The 23764-nt window shown below is 43.1% G+C and overlaps 1 pseudogene; it reads right to left on the bottom strand.

Moving 5' to 3' along the window:
- Positions 1 to 9424: 9424 nt before the first annotated feature.
- LOC144824284 (uncharacterized) lies at positions 9425 to 23452 on the bottom strand (annotated as a pseudogene).
- Positions 23453 to 23764: the final 312 nt, after the last annotated feature.

The following is a 23764-nucleotide window of genomic DNA, read 5'->3' as shown; positions in this document are numbered from 1 at the left end:
GACAGCATGAGTGACAGGTTGCCCAATTGAAAAATTCACTGAGCACTTCAAGCGGCCGAAGTTGTTTCTCACAACCCACTTGGGATTTAAAGTGAATATTGAGGTGTTTATACATGACGACTCACTGTAGGAAGATTGGCAGCACTACAAGATCCATAAGGCCACACGGGTGTCCACGTCGACATGGGTGAGGACTTATCACCTGAAATGAGTGCTGATTAAACTGCTGTGTTCTACACCCTTTTTAAAGCCCATAGCCCCTGAGGAAGTGTTTATTCATGAAACACATTGGGCAGGACTACAATGATGCTGAGTCACTCTGGCTGCTTGTGATGCCTTTTTTCATTAAAGAAGTGGCTATTGCAACCTACCTGTTGTGGGCTCCTCACTGCAGGCAACTTATTTTTTGAGATAGATATATATATAAATATATGACATCATCTGCGTAATATCTGATGCACCTCCTCACACCCTAATATAGCCTTTCATACACCCACTCTAAAATACAGACTACCATTCTCAAAACCATAAACACACCAAAACCAGTTAGTACATACCCACTCACTGATTCATAGGTCTACACACATCAACTCACTCACTGATACAGTCACTCACACACACAGTCAGTCATCAATACAGCCTCTGATATATGCACTCATATACCCACACAGACACTTCCATACTGCCACTCACCCATAGTTACTCACATACCTAGTCAGTCATCCAAAGAATCAATAACATTGCCATTTACTCACCTATATAGTTATACACACACCACCACACTTATTCATTCAGATACTAACACATATTTACTCTCTTATACAATCACTGACACAAGTACACACCCATTCATACAGCCACTCTCACAATCACTCACTCTCACATATAGTCAGTTATATACTCTAGCACTCACATATACTGCCTTTCACATATGTAGTTACTCACACATATACCACTGAGACATCTATTCACTCACCAACACAGCCATACGCACATTCACTTACTCACCCAGACAGGCACTCGCAGATGCACTCATGAACCCATACACCCACTGAATCACAAAGTCACACATCCATGCAGGGAGTTACACCCCCCACCCACCCATTCACGAAGATAGTCAGGCACCCATACAGATACTCAGACAACCAATCATTAACCCATATAGACACTCATATAGCTACTCATCAACCCATGCAGCCACTTACATACCAGCTGACAGACTGATACAGACATTCACGTAGATTAGTCATTCACCCAGGTATTCACTTGGACACGTTTAATCACTCACTTATAAAGTCAGTCATGAACCCACTGAATCATCCATTCAGACACACACACCCACTCGTTCTTTAATACACCTTTGCTTATCTATATATAACATTCGTAAGCTTTTAAAAATCTCTGGATGGGTTCATCAGTGATGTCATCAATGATGTCATTTGAGATGTTATCAGTGATGTTATCAGTGATGTCACTGACCATTTCCACAGGTTTCAAAGTTTTTTGAATGCTAACTTCTAATTTTATCGTCCCGGAAACATATATTTTTTTTGTGAATTTCAAAGGTTTTTTAAATGCTAACTACTAACAATAACATCACTGAAACCTATGGTTTTTCAGTGAATTTCAAAGGCTTTTTTAAATGCTAATTTCTAAATATGCCTACATAGGTAAGACATGCACAGAAAGAAGCAAGGGCAGTGCAGAAAAAAGCAAGAGAGATGCAGAAAAAAACAAGAGAAGTGCACAAAGAACCAACAGAGGTGCAGAACGAGGCAAGTGTGGTGTAGGAAGAGACAAGAGAAGTGCAGAAAGAAGCAACAGAGGTGCAGAAAGAGGCAAGAAAACTGCAGAAAGAGGCAAGAGAGTTTCAGAAACAGGTACAAGGGGTGCAGAAAAAGAGAACAGGGGTGTATACAGAGGCTAGAGAGGTGCAGAAAGAGGGAAGAGGGGTACATAAAAAGGCAAGAGGGGAACAGAAATTTGCGAGAGGTGCAGAAAGAAGCAAGCGCAGTGCAGAAAGAACCAACAGAGGCACAGAGAGAAGCAAGAGGGGTACAAAAAGAGGCAATAGAAGTGCAGAAAGATGCAAAAGAGGTACAGAAAGGGAACAGTGTGCAGAAAGAGGTATGAAAAGTGTAGAAAGAGGCAAGAGAGGTAGAGAAAGAGGCAAGAGGGGTGCAGAAAGAAGCAAGAGAGGTACAGAAAGAAGCAAGAGAAGTGCAGAATGAAGTAACAGGGGTGCAGAAAGAGGCAAGAGGTTGGAGAAAGAGCCAAGTGGGGTACAGAAAAAGGCAACAGAGGTGCAGAAGGAGGCAAGCGAACTGTAGAAAAGCAAGAGAGTTGCAGAAACAGGCAAAAGAGGTGCAGAAAGAGAGAACAGGGGTGCAGACATAGGCAAGAGAAGTGCAGAAAGAGGGAAGAGGGGTGCAGAAAGAAGCAAAGGAAATGCAGAAAGAGGAAAGAGATGTGCAGAAAGAGCCAAGAGATGTGCAGAAAGAGGAAGTGAGTTGCATAAAGAGGTAAGAGGGGAGCAGAAAAAAGCAAGAGAGGTGCCGAAAATTACAAGAAAGGTACAGAAAGAAGCAACAGGGTGCAGAAAGAGGCAAGGGGGTGCAGAAAATGGCAACAGAGGTACAGAAAGAGACAAGACAGGTGCAAGAAAAGGGAAGAAGGGTACAGAAAGAAGCATGAGGTGCAGAAAGAGAAAAGAGGGATACAGAAAGAGGCAAGAGAAGTGAAGAAAGAGGCAAGAGAGATGCACAAAGAGGGAAGAAGGGTGCAGAATGAGGCAAGAGGGTGCAGAAAGAAGCATGAGAAGTGCAGAATAAAGCAACAGGGGTTCAGAAAGAAGCAAGAGAGGTGCTGAAAGAGGCAAGGGGGGGAGGAAAGAGGCAACAGAGGTCCAGAAAGAGGCAAGAGAGGTACAGAAACCAGCAGGAAAGGTGCAGAAAGAGGCAAGAGAAGTGCAGAAAGAAGCAACAGAGGTACAGAAAAATGCAAGAGAGGCACAGAAACAGCAGGGAAGGAGCAGAAAGAAGGAACAGGGGTGCAGAAAGAGGCAAGAGAGGTATAGAAAGAGGGAAGCGTGGTGCAGAAACAGGCAAGAGAAGTGTGGAAAGAGGCAAGATAATTACTGAAAGAAGCAACAAAGGTGTGGAAAGATGCAAGGGAAGTATAAAAAGAGGCAATTGAGGTACAGAAAGAGGCAAGAGAGGACAGCAAATGGCAAGAGAGGTGCAGAAAGTGAAAGTGATGAGCAGAAAGAGGCAAAAGAAGTACAGAAAAAGAAAGAGTGGTTTGAACACCATTAGTACCAATGTAAATCCCACATTTAGCAATAAGTAACAGGTGACCATTCTAGGTTTGCAAAGGGCCTTCCATCACGCTATAACACTTATAGCTGCATTTTTGGGAACATTTTAGCATTTGAGCGGGTAAAACAAAAAAAAATTCAAATTTTCAGATTAGGCTGCAAATGATGGATTATATGGCAATTGTGGAAAATGTATAATTGTGCAAAAGTCGGTGCTGCCAAACAGTCGCATAATTCCAGTGGCCCTGCTCATACCTCTGACTAGGTCCAGAAGTACTCTTCAATGGTTCCTTCTTTTTTTGTCTCATTGAGTTTATAGTTTAGCTTCTATGGAAACGAAGAAGACTAAAACTGAGGTCATCACTCCACAAAACAGACTATCACACCACACATTTACTCTCCATAACACATAATCCCACTCTACATAATTCATAAACATTAAACCCCACATACTTTCTATCCACATAACTTCACTGCACAACATACCACATAATTCCACTACACACAACCTACATCCACTCCACTCTAAGAAACATTAGTAAAACACTTTCACATTTACATCACCAATAGCTCTAACTCTCGTAAATGCGAAACCTATGACATTGCAAGTGCTTCTTTAACTAGTAGTCACGTTTGCAGATGGATGGAGAAAGGGGGCTGGGCCTCTGACCACCGCTCAGGATTTCTGCTGCGTAGGACTTACAGGAAGTACCAGGAGTGCTTCTTGTTCCCCAAAGTGCCACAGGAGAAAAGTGAACTTCATCCCCCAACCCGTAGTGTGCCAGGATGCGCCTTTGCAGAGTGGTGGAGAAAGCGGGGCATGGCCTCTGAAGACCTCTGGGAAATCCCACTGTGTGGGACTTACTAGAGGTAACAGAAGGGGTAGTTGGCCCCAAGGACAACCTTGGGGGCCAAGTACCCCTGTTTTTACCTCCAGTAAGTCCCACACAGCCCATTAGTAAGGTCTCATAGCAGGACACGTCCCCTTTGCCCACCAGTCTGCAAACGTGTTCGCTGGCATGCTCTTCGATGGGGATTAAAGTCCCCTTCACTGCTGGGGGTCATTAGGGGCCAACTAGCCTACCTGTTACCTCCAGTAAGCCCCACACAGTGGGATTGTTGAGAGGTGGACACAGGCCATGCTCCCTTTGTCCGCCACTCTGCAAACGTACCTCCTGGCATGCTCTTGGTTGAGGGGTGAAGTCCCCTTGCCTCCTGAGGGTCCCTGGGAGCCAACTAGCTCTCCTGTTACCTCCAGTAAGCCCCACACAGCTGGATTGATGAGAGTGGTACACCGCCATGCTCCCTTTTTACACCACTCTGCAAACCTGCCATCTGGGGCACTGCTGCTCGGAGGAAGAAGTCCACTTCAGTCCTGCGATCCTCAGGACACAAGAGGACCTCATCGCCCTACCAGCAGCAAGTCAAGAGGCGTGTTTGCAGAGTGGTATAAAAAGGGGCCTGGCTCAGACCACCTCTCAGCAAACCCACTGTGTGGGGCTTACTAGAAGTACCTGGTGGGCTAGTTGGCCCCTAAAGACCCTTACAATTCAAGGGGACTTAATCCCCCAACCCAAAACACACAAGGAGAATAGTTTGCATAGTGGTGCAGGGAGGGGGCTGAGCCTCCGGCGAGATGCAGGCTTCTCTTTTTTTTCTTCTTTGTGGAAGAGGGGCTGTGTGCCCCCTTCCCTTTACTCTTTTTGGGCCCTGGGGACCCCATCCCCCAGGGCCTGAGCCATTACTCTAATTCAACAAAAAAAACAAGAAGGGGGCCAAGTGGCCCCCCAGGCTGATTTCTTCCCTGGGGACCCCATCCCCTGGGGCATAGCTAATTTTGTATTAAAAAAAGAAACAAATCTACATGTAAAGCATGGTGGCTGGGCGGCCCCCCTCCTAAGGCCTTTTTTGGCCCCAGGGGCCCCATCCCCCAGGGCTTTCCTATTTTTTTTTTACATTTACAGGAGGGGGGGGGGGCTGCTTGGCCTCTCTTCCCTGGTCTATTTTGGCCCCGGGGTACCGCATCTCCTGGAGCTTGGCTAACCTTTCTTCTTTAAAAAGTATTTTGGAGGGGGCAGCTTGGCCCCCCTCCTGAGGCCAATTATGGCCCAGGGGACTCCATCCCCCGGGGCCTGTCCTCATGTTGGGGACCTCAGGGAGCCCCAATGACCTTGCTCTCCCAACTGGCTCCCCGCCTCCTGTGGGAGCCAGCATTGCTGTTGGACAAAGGGAGCTGCTAACATGCAGCCCCCTTTGTCCAAAAGCAATTTGGCTTCACTTCATGAAAGCAAGAGCAGTTTCTGCTCTCTTTTCCATGAGGCAAAGCCGAAGTTTGCTATGACAGGGCGGGAGCAGTGCTCCTGCCCTGCCATAGTAAACTGCAATGTTCTGGGGTTAGGCACAGGGACAGTGCTGGAGCCAACCCTGGGGGGTGGCGGTCCCCGCCGCCATTCAGGGCTCCATGAGGGGGGCCTAGTGGCCCACCTACAACAAGTTTAAAGCCCCGGGGAGGTGGTGGTCCCTGTGGCCGGGGTCCGCAACAGACCCCCATACTTGAATAAAGTGTGCCCCAGGGAGGTGGTGGTCCCTGGGGCAGTTTGTGGGGTCTCTAGCCCCCCACACAGTTACATAAAGTAGCCCCGGTGAGGTGGTGGCCCCCGGGGATTGAAGGGGCCCCCCACCCTATTTAATTTAAACCATTGGGGAGGTGACAGTTCCCGAGGCAGAATGGAGGGAAGGAGCCCCCCACGCATTTCAATAACAAAGCCCTGGGCAGGTTGCAGTCCCCGATGCAGCAGGGTTGCCACGTGGCCCCATGCGCTATCAGCAAAGCCCGTGGGAGGTGGTGGGCCCCGGGATATGGGGGAGGCGCTAGGCACCCCGCACATAATCAAAAAGATGCCCCGGGGAGGTGGAGGTCCCCTGGGCTTTGAGCCCCCACGGCCCCAGCATTATAAATACGCATTGCCCCTGGGACCTGGTCCACCCCGGGGCTTCTAGTAAACGAAGCGCAAAGAAAGAGACTGATCTTCATTTTCCTAAAAATAATTTAGGAGGCAATGATATCCTATGGAAGGAAATTCAAGTTACTGTAACTACGATTAGAATTACTTTTCTGGATCAGTAGTGGGCTAAAAAATGCAGCAATGAGGTCTCTCCTCAAAACAGCTGAGTAAATCGGAATTCGTAGTTCGGCTGATTTTTGAGGAATTTTTTAAAGTTTCAAAACTCCACATTTAGAAGAATTTCCAAGTAAAACATGTCAATGTCAGCCTATGGAAGGAAATTCAAGTTACTGTAAATATGGTTACATTTACTTTTTAGGGTCTGTCCTGGGCTCAAAGATGCAGCACTAACTTCTCTCGTGATAACAGGTGAGTAAATCGGAATTCGTAGTCCGGCTGATTTTACAGGAATTTTTTTAACTTCCAAAACTCCACACTTGGAAAAATTTCCATGTGAAACCTTTCAATGTTAGCCTGTGCACTGTTAACTCACTCTACCTTTTTCTCACTGTTGTGCCTCTGCTGTGACCCAGAGAACGCCCTGAGACCGTGCCTGCTTATGTTCTTTGTGAAAAACGTTCTTAACGGTAGCAGCATCATCTTTTTGGTGTGTAGGAACACACAGCCTATGTCCACACGTGCTGTATACTAGGTGGTGCGAAGGCGAGAGGTGAAAATGTAAGATTGCACGTAATGACGAGCCCCTGCTCAAAGCAGGTAGTGCAAGAACAGAGAGGAGAACGACTCACCATCGATGACAGCCCAAAACCAAGACTTGCAAAGGGTGGAGCAACTATCTAAAGAATCAGGATGGATAAGAGTTTAGTCTTACATCGTTGTGAAATATGGAGAAAGTCTGAAAAGTAGCGAAGTACAAGAAGGATGTTCCTCAGATGAGAGATTGGATGGACAACATTTTGAACAAAGGGATATTCTATGAAACTGTGGATGATAGTGGAGGTTCTGGAAAGCTGTGGAGGATGTATGCAACATTAGGAGCATGTATGCAGCGTGGAAGTAATATTCTGTGAATTGTAAAAAGTGTAACAATTCTGTAAGTTGCTGAAGGATAGGAGCCAAGTTCTGTAGTCTCAAAGCACACAAGCGACTTTTGTATTGTTGTGAAAGATGTGAGAAGAGTTATTTGGATTTGTGAGGAATAGAAGCGAGGTCTATGGAACTAGGAAGGATGCAAGAGGAGCTCAAGAAAGCTGCTAACAGTGTTCTGTGGAGTTGCGAGGGATGGGGGATTTCTGTGCAACTGTTAAGGAAACTGAACAAATGGAGGTGACTCAAGAGCTGTAAAAGGCAGCAGATGTGGGAAAACAGAAGACATTCTGCAAATTAGTTAGGGGGAGTTATGCATAGTTGTAAAACATGGGGGAAAATGTCTGTATATTTTGAAGGTGTAGATTTGTGATGGATAGGAAGTATGCTCTACACTTTTGAAGGATGGGGAAGTGCTATGAAGTTGAGAAGGGGTAGAAAGAGTTTGTAAAGATGCGAGAGCAGTTCTGCAGATTTTGAAACATGCAACAGTTCTGTATAGTTGTGAAGGATGGGAGGTAGGAGATAGAGTGCAGCACGCTAACCCCTGGGGGCATCTTGGTGCCGAATACCAGAGGTGGTCCTCACTTACTTTATCGACTTCGGAAGGATGAAGGGCTGAGTGGTCACGTCCGGAATTGAAACCTGTGACAAGGAGGTCAATGGCACATTCCTGACCTGGTCAGAAGATAACTGAGAGAAGCAAGAGTGGCAACTACTTGACCCGAAGGAGGTCAGCAAGGGAAGCATTGAGATGCTGTTCAAAATAGCACTGTATCTTCCTGGCCTGACAGGGTGGGTGAGCTGGTGAACTCAGCAGTGCTGCTGAGACCCCGAGGCTGAAGCGGAAATTTAACAGTGCCAGCACTTGGTGTCCCAGGGGGTCTGATCGCTATTGAGAGGTGCCTGTAGTCACCAATTCAAAGTAGTGTGTCACTGCAGTGAAGAGGTGAAACTCTCCATTTCAAACGAAAGAACTGGAAACACCCAGTGTCTGACAACACCAGCCCATTTAAAGCAGGCAAACAAGGGCTGTCAGTGCAAACTGGCAATATCACTCAGTGACTCCAGGGCTCACTGTGGCCTGCAGAGCACAAGACTGAATCCAGCAATATCACTCTGACTTCAGGGCTCACTGTAACCTGCAGATCACGAGACTGAATCCACCAAAGTCACTCGGTGGCTTCAGTGACCACTGTGGCGGGAGTGCAGATCACGAGACTGAATCCGGCAATAGCACTCAGTGACTTCAGGGCTCACTGTGGTCTGCAGATGTCGAGCCTGAATCTGGCAATGACCATCTCAGCCCTTCATCCTTCCGTTGTAAATAGGCTGGGAATTATTACATTTGGTTACGGTATGTCGTGATACTGTCACAAAGCTCACTTTGAGGGGCACTCCTCTGACAGAGGCCCGTGTTTGCCAGAGCATCAGAGGAGAGCGTGTCCGCATCAGAGGAGAGGTGTCCGCAGCAGGAGTTAGGACAGGTTTAGGACAGAACTAGCGAGCTATGGGGTGGGCTCACAGACGAAGACACCCATGGCACACTTCACACTCTGCGCAGGGCCGTGCATACACACTGTGAGGTACCTACAGACACTTCACAACTAACAGACAACTAATCTGGCAACACTGGGCTGCAGTTCTAGCATTTACTGAGAAACTCAGAGCAGCACCATTTTAAAAAGACAGAGGTCAGTCCCCCTAGAAAGTACAGCAAATGTGATTCTTCACTGGTGACGTTTGGCCAATGAGAGTTGCTCTAATTTTGATAGCGAGGCTTGGAATGCAAACAGTGCCGGATAGATTGACAAATCCTTCTTCGGGTTGAGAGATGATTGAAGTTTGAGCTAGAGAGATTGGAAGCGGAAATGTGATGAGGGATATTTTCGGCTCCGACTCCCAGTGCTGGTCATTGATTTAATTTAATTATTGCCGGATGGATATCGGCAATTGGTGGTCTAGGAGTGACAGCAGAGAGGGAGGGGTTCACAATAGTAGAGGCACAATAGTAGAGGCACAAGGAACGGAATTTGGCAGTCAACTTACACATTTACTATTGCAACTTTGTTTCCTCTGTTTCCTCTGTGCCATTTCGACTACCAACTGCACACACTAGCTTAGTTTTGGAAGCCTGTACGACTCCTCCACTACCACCGCTTTCCAGAGCCACCAGGTTACGGATGAAATCGCCTGTCTTCAGGTCCCAAAGTTTAACGGTGCCATCATCTGAGCTTGTTACCACAAACTTCGAGCTGAACTGTAAGCAAGTGACAGCAAGTGACAGCACTCTGATGCTTCTGGGGCCTTGCAGTGTCTGTAAGCACTGTCCTGTCTTTATATCCCAGATCTTCACAGTGGAGTCGGCATTTCCTGAGACGAGGGTGCTGTCCCGCAGCTCCATCCCACTGGTCAGGGACTGATGACCCACAAGCGTGTGCAAACAATTTCCACTTTCCACATCCCACACACGGATAGAGGAGTCCAAGGAGCCGCTCACAATATGTTCCCTATCAAATTGCAAGGAGTGTCCTTGCAGAGTGTGAATGCAAGCCTCTGTCTCCGGGTCCCAGACCTTCACAGTGTAATCCTAAGCACCGCTGACCACCTTCTTGCCATCGTACTGCACGCAGCGAACAGCAGCCACATGACCCATAAGTACATGCAGACACTGTCCAGTCTCAATGTCCCAGAGCCGCAGGGTGGCATCACGGAGCCGCTAACAACCCTGCTTGCGTGGAGGTGCATACAGCGCACTGTGGATGTATGCCCGTACAGGGTGTGGATGCATTCGCCAGAGTCTGCGTTCTAGACCTTCAGTGTCCTATCTGTGGAGCCACTAATCACTATATAATCTCTCATCTGAGAGGACCAGATGCCGCCTGTGTGCCCCACCAATGTCTGAACACACTCTCCTGTGATAGCAGACCACACCTTTAGCGTGTTGTCATTAGACCCGCTAACTATCCGGTTCCCACAGAACTGAAGACAAGTTATGACATGATCAACATGTCCCTTTAGTACCTTAGGGGGCCTGATGTCCCCGCTTCGCCAGTTCATATCTATCTTGTGCTGCCTCATGAAACCAAATTTCCATAGACTGTACATGAAACCAGGTGTTAGGAACCTCCGCGGTCTCAGGTTGAGGGGCTCATCAATTCAATTCCTTCATCTCTGCATTCCCGCCATAGCAAATTGTCCTCAGCCAGGATCCTCCAACAGCGCAGGTCTGAGCGGCTCGCAGAAGGTCCTGGGGCTCTAAGAAGGATAGTACGTACAGGGCAAGCTCTTTGGGTAGTAAAGAGATGAAATCCAATGCGATAGCGAAACATATGGTGGGAATGTCTCAAATTCTGGGCCATAGAACAAGTGCCATTAAGTTTCATATTCATTAGAGAGCCTCCTGTTTTCATATCATCATCATTATAAGTGTGTGCAAATATAATAATAAAGACATGTGTGCTGCAAACAAAAAGTAAATACAATGTTTACAAATCATTGGCTTGCTGACTGTCATGGCGTCTAATACATAAAGAAAACACATAAATAGTGTACGGTATATGATCACCTTGTTGTGTGGCATCATAATTTCATTTGTGCCAAAAAATAATAGTAATAATAAATTAGTGTGAAATATTATCAAAAAGTCTCTGGGTGAGCCGTGAACTGTTGTCAGTAGCTGAAACCCACGGCAAAAGATGCACGTACTGGTTGAGCTACGCCCCTGTTCGACATGAAAAGCAGGCAGATAGCCAATATAGACCGGTTTACAAGCGTGCAACCCAAGTGGGTACAGCCGATATGAGTAAATACCTAAACATACCAGTGCACTTCTCAGTAAACATATGATTGATACGCCCAAGTGGGCCATAATAAAAACTTATAAAAAATAGCCTACCATGTGACACTGTCTGGATATTTAGACATATAACAATAATCAAATACACTACTGAACTACCCGAACGGCTAAAACGGAATTACACAAAACTTGGCAAAAAGGTAGAGTTCTGTTTGCAGAATGGGCTTTTTATAAAATTGTGTAAATCGGTTCAGTAGTTTCTGAGAATTGCAAGTAAAATCATAGCGATATCTAGAGACGGAGTTCAGCACGCGTACTGAAATCTGTTCAATTACGAGCGCGAGCTGCATGCTGATTAGCTGTGAACTGTCTGTCAACACTCGAAACCAGGAAGTGTTGGCGGCCATCTTGTGCCTCGCTAGAACCGAGTCACAAGAAAACAGTAAAACAAAGTCCAGAAATAATGGAAGGGGTAGGGTAGAGACATTCTGACCTCTAGGCTTGCTCAGGGGGTCGTACATGAATGTTTAGGCTCTATTTTTAATTTTTTTATTTTTAAAGAAAAATCGCGGTGTACGCATATGGAAATACGTACAAATAATTACGAGCAGGAGCTGCATGCTGATTGGCTGTCAATACTCCGAACCGGGAAGTGTTGGCAGCCATGTTGTTTGTTGGGAGAGCAGAGTCACAAGAAAACAAAGTTGAGAAATAAGGAAACGGGGTAGGGTAGAAACATTCTGAGCCTATAGTCTTGGTCAGGGGGTGGTATATGGATCTTTAGGCTCAATTTTTATTTATTTTTTAAATAAAAAATGGCGGGGGACTAGTGCAGTACTTGTACGCGGTGGAAAAGGTGAAAAAAAAATAGAAGTCTGTTTTATTCATTAGGTCCCGGGGGGAAAATTACGGGGGCAATTTTTCTGCATAATGGGGGCTTGTAAGGTGCCCCGAGCACTTGGGAACGGCACTCCTCTGGTTTTATTTTGAAGTATGCGGTGGGCTTACGGCCCTACTCACCGCAGTCTCGATGAGCGGCACCCCTCGGATCTTTTTTAAAAATAAATATGTTTTGAGCTCTCTCTCTCTCTCTCCCTGTACACGTCGCGGGGAACGCCACATTTCTGGGGCAGTGATATGTAAAATGACCTTTCAGCTCCGGGTACCTGCATTGTCTGGAGTTTTTTATTAATGTTGCGAGGGTGGGCTTGATAATATGTCCTTGAAAATTCCCATAGAAGCCTATGTTCTGGTGTTAACATGGGCTTCCATGGGAAATACCAAGGCCGTATTATGAAGCTCATTATTGCCTTTTATCGGCAGTTTCCTGCCAATAAAACTGCGATAAATTTAACACCGGTCCTTGATAATATGCACCTAAGTTTACTGGTCAAAAAAAAGAGCAATGGGCCATATTATCAACTGAAGGCGATACATTATCGTCGCTTTTATAGGCAGGAAACTGCTGATAAAGCGGCGATAATGGGCTTGATAATATGCCCTTGTGAATAACCATAGCAGCCCAGGTTATCATCAGAACTTGGGCTGCTATGGGAATTTACAAGGGCCTAAGGTTTTTTATTAATGTTGGGAGGGTGGGCTTGATAATACGTCCTTGTTAATTGCCATAGAAGCCTATGTTCTGGTGTTAACATGGGCTTCTATGGGAAATAACAAGGGCGTATTATCATGGTCATTATCGCCGTTTTATCGGCAGTTTCTTGCCAATAAAACTGCGATAATTGTAACACCGATCCTTGATAATATGCACCTAAGTTTACTGATCAAAAAAAGAGGAATGAGCCATATTATCAACAAAAGGCGATACAATATCGTCGCTTTTATCGGCAGGAAACTGCCGATAAAGCGGCGATAATAGGCTTGATAATATGCCCTTGTGAATAACCATAGGAGCCCAGGTTAACACCAGAACCTGGGCTGCTATGGGAAGTTACAAGAACCTATTATCAAGCACATTATCGCCGTTTTATCGGCAGTTTCCTGTCGATAAAAGCGGCGATAATGTATCGCCTTTTGTTGATAATATGCTCCTTCATTTCTATGATAGCATGTAAAGCGTTCCTTTTTTTTTTTGGGTGTAGCAGTTGTTCTCTCTTCGCATGCTCAGCGTCGTTTCGAAGCCCACGTTTTCTTTTTCTTCAAGTTCAACAAGCAAACCTTTCTTTATATCAGTTAGTAAATCTGTCGCTTTCTTTTCCCGGTTCGTGTGTGTCATCCGCTGCTGTATTTTTGTACAGTATTAATAGTCATATTTTTTATATATTTATTTGAAAGGTAGTGCCGATGCGCCAAACGTTGATTACGTACTCCGTCCACCGCCATTTTAGTAGTTTCTCACCTTTGTTTTTATTGTATCTGTTAGTTAGAACTCAGTAGTTTTCAATCCTAGTCTTGAATATCTTACTATAGTATTTCAACATTATTTTTATTGTGGGCCGTCATACCCCTCCGCCACAAAATAAAAGAAGTATGTAGTTTTTTTAATTAACTTTTTAAACAATAAATATAAACAAAACTCAATTATAACTATATTAGAACTGGAAAAATAACTTAAACAATGTTATAAACAAATTGTGAAATGGATTCCAAAAGGTGTCCGATTGGTAATCTGCAAAAGAAAAAAGAAAATTAGAGTTTAGAATTATGTAGATGTGAGTAAATGAGCTGAAGCATTACGGGGCATATTATCAAGAACGGCGATAAAATTATCTCCATTTCAGCGGCAGGAAACTGAAGCTAAAACAGTGATAATGAGCTTGATAATATGCTGTTGTGAATTCCCATAGCAGTCCAGGTTCTGGTGTTAACCTGGGCTACTATAGGAATTCACAAGGGCATATTATCAAGCCCATTATCTCTCTACTATCATAAATAAAAGTTACACTACAGTTTTACGAGTGCAGTGTACCTGGTACATTTTACTTGTTATAGTCCCGCATTCAAGTGGTGTCTATATGGAAGTGCCTACAGCGTTACTAACGCCCGTTATGCCGAATTATTTCTAATGCATTCCTATGAAGGATTTGTAGATCTAGGCCTCTGTGCTTACCGTTGTATAAACCTTGCGGCCAAACACATAAGGAAGTAGACTTCACAACTTCACTGGGGCTGTTCTTCTACACGTCTAAGGAGACAGCAGTGTCTAAGTTTGAGAGAGAAAGAGAAAGGATGTCACAGAGAGTGAGAGAGAGAAAGAGAGAGAAAACTACATTAAAACTGTGTCGCAGAGTCTGGAGTTGAGATTTTTACTAGAAAAGTTGGACGTATATTTACTAGCTCCTTGCGTCACTTTACCCATGTTAAAAGTGACTCAAAAGTGGCGTAATAAGGTTGTGGATCTGTTTGACAGACTGTTGTAACGTATCTGTTGTCACTGCTCGGAGGTAATTATAGATTTTACAGAGAAGCTGCTGTACACTACGCACTCAGGGCCATAATATCAAGCCTGGGGGACAAAATTATCGCCACTTTATCGGCAGGAAAGTGTTGCTAATGTGGTGATAATGGGTTTGATAATATGCTCTATGGAATTCCAATCGAAGCTCATGTTAGATGTCCTTCACATCTAACATCAGCTTCGATTGGAATTCCATAGAGCATATTATCAAACCTATTATGGCCACTTTAGCGGCAGTTTGCTGCCGATAAAGTGGCGATAATTTTGTTGCCAAGGTTTGATAATATGGCCCTCTCTCGTTTCACAAATAAAGCTAACACTACAGTTTTAAGAGTGCAGTGTACCTGGTATATTTCAGTTGTTATAGTGCCGCGTTCAAGTGGTGTCTATATGGAAGTGCCTATTGCGTTATTGACGCCCGTTATGGCGACTGATTTCTAACGCATTGCAATGAAGGCTTTGTAGATCTAGGCTGCTGTGCTTACCTTGTATAAAGAATGCGGCCACCGGAGTTCACCATTTGACTTGAACTCTGCTTCTATACGTCAAAGTATATTCAATAAGTTGCAGAGAATTCCATTGCTGTTGCTAGATAGACCGTGGTTGCTTCTGAAGGATGTTTGCTGAAGGAAACAAAAGGACGTTTTGATTAGTCATTGTAAACCGAGTTGTGTAACTACTATCAAAAGTGAATTTTAATGTGGGTTCTTAATATTTCGTAGTTAGACTGTTGCAGCTCCAGCAAACAAAGGAAGATGAATAAGTTAATAGAGGCCTGGGACAGCCTTGTGATGCAGAAAAAAAAATACTATCATTGACGCACAATAAATAATAATAGAGGCCTAAGCACGTGGAGTAGTACAGAAATACGAAACAGAAATTTATGCATTCACAATTTTTAAGATTAGGTGTGTATAGGACCTCGTGACTTATAAAGAAATATTTTAATTATGTAAGTACAATTTACAGCAGCAGCATTTTCAGCAAGCAGTCCACACCCACAAATTGATTCTGGCTTTGCTAAAGTTAAAATTCTATGCATTTATTGCGATAAACTTTTGTGTTATGGGGAATAGTCTATAGACTTGATGAAATGCAGGATGCATGATCATTGCTGTCCTCGTCATTAGTCGTTCTTTTTTTCATTCTTTTGTTCCGCTTGGAATTTGTTGAGAAAAAAAATACAAAAGAAAAAAAATTGTTCTTTTGAGAACTACCTTCACTGGTCGAAGAAAGAACTATATTTCTATGGTAGTGTGTAAAAGATTGTTAGAATGAATGTGTAGTTCATAAATGAATGAATGAATATGTTACTAGCGTATGGAGAATGTGAAAGTGCAGAACTATAAGGAACTGCTACAGCATAAATCTATAAGGTGTTTATCTATAGTATACTGTAGTATGTCCGAAGCACTTGAATGTATCATATGTACATAAATATGTTACAAGTGTATGCTTCAATTTGCGCTGCTGGTGAAAGTGCCTGGGTGAATTTGTATGTGTTAGGGGCGGATTTACAATCCCCTTGCGCCTCTTTTACACAGACGTTGCGTCACTTTTGTGACAAAGCGGTGCTGCAAAAGATGTGCCATGGTGTGTGCTATTAACAATGTGATGCATCCGGAGGGTGTATTACATTGTAAAGCGCTGCGCCAGAAGAGGCTTACTTGTGGAGAAGGGGGTGAAGCAAGGCCTCCTAAAAGTGACTGAGTGAAATGTATAACATTTTAATCAGTGAGTTTTGAGCTTATGCTGCTTCAAAACCTTGCACGTGCTTGAAGCAGGTGTAAGGATTGATACAGCATTGTGAGCATAGGGCCCCAAGAGAATTGCTGGAGCTGTGTTATACTTGCAACCGACGTCAAGCTATAATTGATCCACAATATACTTTGCAATTTAGTTTTGTCATTATGAAATATAATCTAAAAAATATATATATATAAATATTTATATTAATATACGAAATTAGTGTAAAAAGAAAGACCAGAAAGAAAGATGTCATTTGAGATGTCATCAGTGATGTCATGAGTGATGTCACTGACCATGTCATGAGTGATGTAATATGCGACGTCATCAGCAGTGCATTGCGGGCGTGCAAGTTATAGTTAGCTGAGCTAACTATAACTATAACGGAGGAATTTCAAAGGTTTTGTATGAGAGAAATGTTCAGCTAACTATAACGTGTGAAACCTATTGTTTTTTCAATGAATTTGCATAGTTTTTGAAATGCTAATTCCTAACTATAATGTGTGTGAAACCTATGTTTTTTTCAATGAATATATATATATATATATATATATATATATATATATATATATATATATATATATATATATATATATATATATATATATATATATATATATATATATATATATATATATATATATATAAAACTATTTTCTGCGTGAAGCTTGCAGGTTTCCTCCTTCAACAACAGACATGGACCAAACGGTAGTGTAAATCAATTCTTTATTCCTCTGATGCCGCCATAACGTTTCGGCTCGTTCGAGCCTTGTTCACTCACATACATACATACATACCTATATTTCTATATATATAGATTTAAATGTTTATTGAAATCAGGAAAACTCACCTACAGTATGGATATATTTTGGATAAAAGTTATTCAAAAGGGAATTTGAGTGGATTTGTCCTTATTGCCTTAAGAAAAATCTAATAAATTCGCTAATTTCCAAAGTAACCAGCTCGGCATGCTCTCATGCAGAAAATTGCATTTTACTCAGCTGTGGGTGGTAAATGTCAGGCCATTGTTTCCCCTGGGTAATTTTAACACATATTGTCACATTTCTCACCTTCCAACAGGTAATGTGATATCTCTCAATTAATACCACTTTACATTGTGTGACATGATCTAAAATTTGCAGGAGGGCTGCCATTAAGGGTGTCATAATCGGAGCTGCACTTGCGGTTTCAGCATGCTTTAGTTAACAATAACACAAGGAAAGAAAAAACACGGTCGTCAATCTGAGCCCCTCTTCTTGTAATGCATAATATATGCACCACCATTAACGCAATGGCGTTGTCAGTCATTGTTTTGCCCCTGGTGTAACTCTCTGACACGTGCCAAATTATTCTATTATCCTTTTATGTAAAATGCATTAGAAACTCAGTCAAATTTGAAATGTAGTTATTTGAAAGTAGGGAATATTTTATGTGAAATTAAAGCAGTATTAGTTTGAAAAAGTGCCCAGCAACTAGAATATGAAGGCGACGTTATCTCTTCTTCTATGTTACCTTTTGGAAAAGGCAATGGAAGCACAAACAAATGCCTCATTAAAAACACAAAGTTATGATCATCCAAGAGGGACAAGTTAAATATAACAAATATTTATTTTGTAATAAATGAATACTTATTTTCTTTTGACATCTCTTCTTCATGAGCCAACTATTTGTTATTGCAGATCGTGGAAAGCTGCACGTTGAAAGAAATAAGAGCTAAAAAGCTTTTGCCTGAATGTTTTCAGCCTTCTTGTCTTATAAAAGTTCCTAGAGTTTTATCTAATGAAAATTATTGTCATGTTACCCTGCCATGCTTAACGCCAACCAGGTTTGGAGTCATGGCATTTGGTTTTAGAAACTTCTTAACAGAAGCGAAGATTTATTATCTCTTGCCGAGTCCAGGTAGGTTTTCAAAGTGAGGTCTGATTGTGTCTTTTGGGGTGCATTTAAGGGAGGGTTCACGTAGTTTTTCTGTGTGAGAGTGTGAATGCGTGTGAAGATACAGGAAAGATTCTAGTGCTAGCTAGAGCTGAAGATAATGTGAGGTGGCATCAAAATGTCGAACTGGTGTTGACTGAGCGGTGTCTATGGCAACCAGGTCATTGGGAAGGAGCTGTTCTCTAACAGGTGCTGAATAGCCTTCTAGGATGAACTCCAAGGGAAAATACTCCTTAAAAACCCTATTCTTGGCATCTCCCACACTTGGGGGCCTATTATGATTGCGGTTTTCCCGCATCCTTCCGCCGGCCCGGAGGATGCCGGAAAAGCGTCGCGTAGCCTAGAAAGACCCACCGCCAAATTAGGATGGCTGGTGGGTCTTGCATTCAGTCCGCAGCTTTTCCGCCGCGGTTGCCTTCCGACTACAGCGGAAAAGCTTTAACATGGCTGGCGGTGTCTATCAGACACCGCCAGCCATATTAGGATGGTGTACAATGTATGCTTTTCCGCGGCGGCTTTTCCGCCGTGGAAAAGCATACGGACCTTCCTTCACTTTGTGGGCCCGTTGAGGGCCCCCTGGGTTAATGGGGGTCGGGGGTGTACATGGGGGGTACCTATGGTACCCCCCCTGCATTTGCGTGAACAAAGCAGCAGGCACCGCGCGGTGCCTGCCGCTTTGTGCATGCAAATGCGGTGCATGCATTTTTAACATTGCGGCGGGTGCAGTTTGAAGCTGCACCCGCAGCAATGTTAAAGATAGAGGATGTGACCGCCACCCTGGCGGTCACATCCTAATCTGCACGGAGGGAACGCCGCAGCCCATGCGGACGTTCCCTCCTACTCTGGGGTCGCGGATGGATTCAAGTCCGTCCGCGATCCTAATCGACCCTTATTACGGAAGAAGCGCATGGCTGCTGGGAGAATGACCCATTCAAGTGAAGCCGCACCCTTACCTCAGACTGGTGAGAGGAGAATCTTGTCTTTAAAGCACAGGGCGCAAACTATTCAGATCCCCTTTAAAGATCACTATTGGAAGGTTTAATCCTTGATGGCGACAAGAGGGTATCGGTAGAGCTAGAAATAAATGGGAGAATGGATGGTGAAGTGTGGTCGTGGATTGAGGTAGCAAATATTTTTTTTAAATGCAGATAGTGTGGGATAGGGTTAGTTTGAGTTTCACCTTTAATTCCCTTACGCTATCAATTCAATTCAATTTCTTTATTCGGTTTTCAAATTGATACAAAAAACCCATAAAAGTACAATTTTACCTTACACTAAAAAAAGAAACTGGTTTTAAAAAAACACATAATACAAGAAGCAAGGCAAAAGCTATTCTTAGGTTTTCCATTTGTCCTTTCGGAAGTGAAGCATTAACGTTTAAATTCATAAGTTGGATTACATTTCGCTAAGAACATAAATAAGACTTTTGAAAAGAAGGGGCATATTATCAAGGACCGGTGTTAAAATTAGCGCCGTTTTAAAGCGGCGATAATGGGCTTGATAATATGTCCTTGAGAATTCCAATAGAAGCCCATGTTCTGGTGTTAATATGGGTTTCTATTGAAATTCTCTATGGCATATTATCAAGCCCATTATTGCCGTTTTAGCTGCAGTTTCCTGGCGCTAAAACGGCGATAATTTTAACACTGGTCCTTGATAATATGCCCCAGAGTTTTTAAGTGCAAGTTACCTGAGATCGATGAAGAGTCTATGGGCCTGATTCAGAAAGGTAAAGTTAGGCCTAATGTCTAAGTTTCGACCTGAAGTCTAAGTTTAGACCTAAAGTCCAACTTTACCTGAAGTCCAACTTTACACCTGAAGTCTAAGAGGCTTATTTATGAGAGGCTTGCACTGCAGGAGCTTTACTTTTTTTGAGGCTCCGGCAGCACAAGCTTCTCAATCATATCTATGAGGCAACGCAAAGCCACTCTGCATGGCTTTGCCTGGACTCATAGTTATGTAGTAAGACATAACAGCGCAAATCGCTGCCTTGCCCTACTCTGCGTTAAGGAGGCGTTCCCTGGGGATGTATGACGTTACAACACACACTTTTACAACGCATACCTTTACAACGCATTTTTTACAGCGCAACATCCATTACAACGCATTCCTTTTTTTTTTTTAATTGACAAGCAAGTCAAGGTGATTAGCAGTTTCACTTTACAAAAATATAATGCAGGTACAGATCAAAATGCAAATAAAATAACAACAAGCTCCTAACTTTGCCACTAGTCTGTGTTTAACCGGGAGAGGACCTGAAAACATAGAGTAAAACAGAGGCCTAAGAGAAATAAAACGAAGTTAAGGGAGGAAGGACACAAAAATTCCTGACACAGCTGAGTCATCAAGAACATCATCTACTCCAAACAACAGTGGTCCTAAACAGTACAAACTTTACAAAAAATTACCCCAAATCTTAACAAACTTCCCAGTTGCTTTTGTTCCCCGATTCCTTGCAAGTGAGCCTTCCATAGTATAAATTTCATTAACATGAGCCCACCATTCAATCGTATAAGGAGGGTTCGGAGAGATCCAAGCTCTCGCTATAACCAATCTGGCACAGGTCAAAAGAATATTTAACAAATCTGTATTAGTATTACTAGTGGGGTGTATTGCCAGTAAAACCGAAGCTGCAGACAGTGCAAAATGAGTCGCTTTTTTTTTAAGTAAGATATTTTCTATTGCCGACCAGTACCCAGTTAATGACGGACAAGAATAAATCATATGTATGAGGTCTGCTGCCAGCAGACCACATTTAGGACATTTGGTACGGTCACTGCTCAAATTATTTTGTGACCATTTGGAAATTCTTAATGTTGTATAATATAAGTGACAGATAGTCTTATACGATTGGAGCATTAAGCTAGATGAATGAGTCACTTTGTTGATATTTACTAGGGTGGCTGTAACATTCTGGGCAGTCACATTAAGTCCTAGTCTAGAAGACCATTTTAATGCTAATCTAGGGGCTTCATCCGATTTATTTTGGCTTATACACTTGTATCCCACGCTAATTAATGATTTCCTATTTGCAGAGTAGAAACAAGTCCATAGATCTGAACTGCTTACTGCTATCAGGTTCATCTTACATATTAAAAAGTCCCTTATTTGAATATATTTAAATCGCATCATTTCCGGCAATTTAAACAAAAGTTTCAGATTTTCAAATTGTAAAAAGCCGCCTGAGCCGTATAGGTCTCCCAATTTCTGAATACCATGTTTAGCCCAGTCGTGCCCGGTTTTATCACTAAAGATACCTGGGAGCCCTGGATATCCCAAAGTGGCAGATCAGTGTGGAAAAAAGAAGTATCGCAATTAATCATTATCAAATTCCAAATACGTACTGCATCCCTCGCGGTCTTAAATTTTACACGTTTGAAATAATTTGGGTCTTGCACTTTTGCCAGAAATTGTTTTGAATCTCTGCCAAGCATAAATTGGTGAAAAAAAAATTGATTGTTAATGGTGAACAGACTACGAAGCCGACTCAGAAAAGAAGCAAAAAATTAAGCTCTAAAATCAGGGAAATTAAGACCCCCCTTTTCTAGTGATAATTTCAGTATTGACAATGATCTTCGAGACTTCTTATAGCCCCAGATGAATCTACTGAGAATGCCGTCCAATTTTAAAAAAAACAAATTATTGACACGGAAAGGAATAGAACGAAAAAAGTATAAAAATGTAGGCAAAATATTCATCCTGATCAAGTTCATTCGCCCAAGAAGATTAAGTTGAATCTTATACCACTTTTTCAAAAGAACTGCCACCTCTTTTAATAAGGGTTCATAATTTAATGCATTTATTTCAGTGATATTAGAAGATATCTTTACCCCTAGATAAACCGCGGCCTGACCTAGTCCTTGGACTGGAGAATTAGACTGATAGTTCATTATAACTTGTGTTTTGTTAACATTAAGTTTATAGCCCGAAATGGCACCAAATTTGTTGGCTTCTTCTGAAATCCCTGCCAATGCATCGACCACATTGGTAGTATAAATAGCTAAGTCGTCAGCATATGCTGTAATTTTCAGGACTTTATCTTCATGCTGCATAGGTACTATCGTAGCTTGAGTTTGGAGGGCATTGATAAATGGCTCCATAGAAAGAGCAAAGAGCAGGGGTGACAGAGGGCATCCCTGCCGGGTCCCCCTTAGGATTGAAAAATTGGATGAAAGTGCCCCCGCATAGCTAATCTTAGCATTAGGATCCTTATACAGAGCCTGTATACTTCTCAGGAAGCGTCTGCTGAAGCCAAATTGTTTCATCACCCCCCATAGGTAATCCCACCCCACTCGGTTGAACGCCTTCTCTGCGTCTAAGAGTATCATACCGAGTGGGGTGAGATTAGTTGCTGCCACGTCAAAGGCGGATATCGCCATATTAACATGAGTGGTAGTATCCCTCCCAACTACAAAACTATGTTGATGGTCATGTACAAGCCGTGGCATAAGTGGGGCCATCCGCGTTGCTATTAGTTTAGCATAAGCTTTAGCATCAGCATTGATCAAGGATATAGGTCGGTAGGACCCGCATTCCGTAGGTGATTTATTTTTCTTTAGAAAAAACATTATTTTAGCTGTCTTCCAAGAATCCGGTGCCTTCCCTGTAGCACCAATTAAGTTAATAACTAAGCAGAGCAGTGGTAAAATTTCGTCTGCACAGATTTTATACAGCTCTATAGGAAGTGTATCCTCTCCGGCCACCTTATTAGAGGGAAGAGAGGTGACAGTAAGACGTAGCTCTGTTAGTGTGACCTCTTCCTCCAACTGATCGATGCATTCCTGATCTAGGTATTCACCTACGGGTAGATTTTTATTAATATAAGTTTGTATCTGAGTCTTGGTGCAGCTACCCTCGGGGCTGTATAGTTTTTCATAATATGAAACGAACTGTCCCAATATTTGTGCTGGTTCATTGGGGCCTTTAATAAATTTTACTAATGTTGTTGCACGGTCATCTGCCACCTTGTAAGCCAGGGGCTTTCCTACTTTATCCCCGCATTCATATTGGGACAATTTATATTTAAGTAGCTGATGACTGTTTCTTTCCCTAAGTGAGCTTTTTAGAGCCGATCGCGCAGTAACAAGTTTAGTTTCTAGTTGCCCAATATGTTGCGCGCATAGCCCACCAGCTCTGAGATTGTCAGCTAATTGTTTTTCCAGTAGCAGAATACTAGCTGTTGTCATCTTGATCTCTTTCTTATGCTCTGTGCTTTGTATTGTAGCACAAGTCCCCTAATAGAGGCTTTACAAGCATCCCAGACTGATAAAAGTGATGCGGTGCTAATATTGATTTCAATAAATTCTTTGATATGCGCCTTAAGCCTTATGACAAATGCTGAGTCTGCTAATAAGTATCTGGGGAAAGTGAAAGGTCTAAGTGCCAATGCCCTTTGCACTATGCTAAATGACAACAGTATAGGATTGTGGTCAGACGAGACCTTTGGAAAAATCTCCATGCAGGCTAACTCAATAACCTCATCTGATGCCCACGCCAGA

Source organism: Lissotriton helveticus, chromosome 3_1 (genome assembly GCF_964261635.1).
Source record: "Lissotriton helveticus chromosome 3_1, aLisHel1.1, whole genome shotgun sequence".
Classification (NCBI taxonomy): domain Eukaryota; kingdom Metazoa; phylum Chordata; class Amphibia; order Caudata; family Salamandridae; genus Lissotriton; species Lissotriton helveticus.
Note: the sequence above shows the minus strand (reverse complement) of the source record. Positions and strands in the feature narration are given on the sequence as shown.